This window comes from Olea europaea, chromosome 1 (assembly GCF_002742605.1).
Source record: "Olea europaea var. sylvestris chromosome 1, O_europaea_v1, whole genome shotgun sequence".
NCBI lineage: Eukaryota > Viridiplantae > Streptophyta > Magnoliopsida > Lamiales > Oleaceae > Olea > Olea europaea.
Window position 1 is genome coordinate 7,612,578 of NC_036237.1, and position 1,690 is coordinate 7,614,267.

Below are 1,690 nucleotides of genomic sequence, written 5' to 3' on the forward strand. Positions count from 1 at the left end.
AATAGAAGAACAAAAGAAGGGGTTTTATCATTGATTATGAAGAAATTGTGGAAGTCTATTTATAAATGGTCCATGGAGGAATGTTGTGTCATTTTTGTGGGGATGTGAGGATGAGGTCTACTCTTTGGAAGTTTTAATTTAAGGCAGCAAAGTTGAAAAGCAATTGAGAATTAGATAATAATGTTTGTTATGTGGAAGTTTGCATAACAATAGGCCTATGTTTGGCTCAATTTTTATAAATATTCAAACCCTTTTTTTATCTATATATTTTGTAAGATTCACAATTATATACCCCACGTATCAACCATTCAATTCTATATATATTAAACACTTATTGAACATGCTCTAAGATATTTAGCTCCTGTTTGGTGCAGCAAAAAATCATATTTTTAATCGATTTTTAAAAAAAGTTATTAATTGCTTGATTAAAAATTTTTTGGTCACATAAAATATGTGGTTAAATTAATAGTTGACTTTGACTTAAATTTTTATCAAAATTTTAAATAACACCAAATAGGGCTTCATATAATATCATAGTAGATAAATGTTGATTTTAAATTATGTCACTATCTATTTTCAAAAATTACTAATGCAACATATATAAATTGTAGAAAATAAATTTATTTTTCTCTTTAACAACTTAAGATTTTTCACATGGTGATTCTATATGATACTATAGTAGATAAAAATCTTGAGTTCCATTAAATCTCTGTACAAATTTTACAAATTTAAATTTGACATAAATCTAAGGGTGTTTTTAAAGATAAAAATTACTATACATAAATTTGTTCTCATTTTGAAACTCATATTTTTAGATTACAAATTTAACATATTAAATAGGGGTGTTCTCAACTGAGATTTAGACAGATTTTACAAATCCTTTTAAATTCAAGTGATCTCAATTGAAATTTTTATGAATTTAATGAAATCCATTAAAATCTAGGTGTTCCAAGTTAGATTTTAATGAATTTTAATAAAATCCTTTTATATCTAGGTGTTTTCAATAACTCAAGAATTTATAAGAATTTCATTAATAGAGGGTTTTAAAATATTTGGATAAATTTCAAACTTAAAAATACGTTTAACAAACTCTTTTGAAATTCCACAATTTTAATGAGATTCTTATGAATTTTGTGGAAATCTATTCAAATTTGTGAAATTCATTAGAATTATAATTTTTCAAAATCTATCAAAATCTCAATTGACGACACTTCCTAAATTTATACATAATTCAAACATCATTTGAGGCTGCTAACCAAATTTCATTAGAGCATTAAAATAAATGGCTTTTTCTTATCTACCGCAAGTAGCATGCATCAAAAAGGAATCATGCATGAGTACATATAGAACTGGTAAACGTCAAGGAGTTTGACAATTAGCTATCCACTAGATATATTTTTGAAGAGAGATGTGCTACTTGGAGTCGCATGCACCAAAAGGGAATCATTCAGAAGTATAGATTGAACTAGTAAACATTGACAATTAGATGTCCGCTAGATATATTTTTGAAGAGAGGCATGCTACTTGGACAGGGAGTTGTCCAAACAGGGGGCTGTCCAAGTAGAAAAATTCTTTCGAAGAGAAAAAATATTTAACCATCTAATCAATAATAGGGCTCCAAATTTTAGTATTTACCAAAATTTATAAATCATTTTTAGATGGTCAAATTTCATTTTCAATTGAATCATAA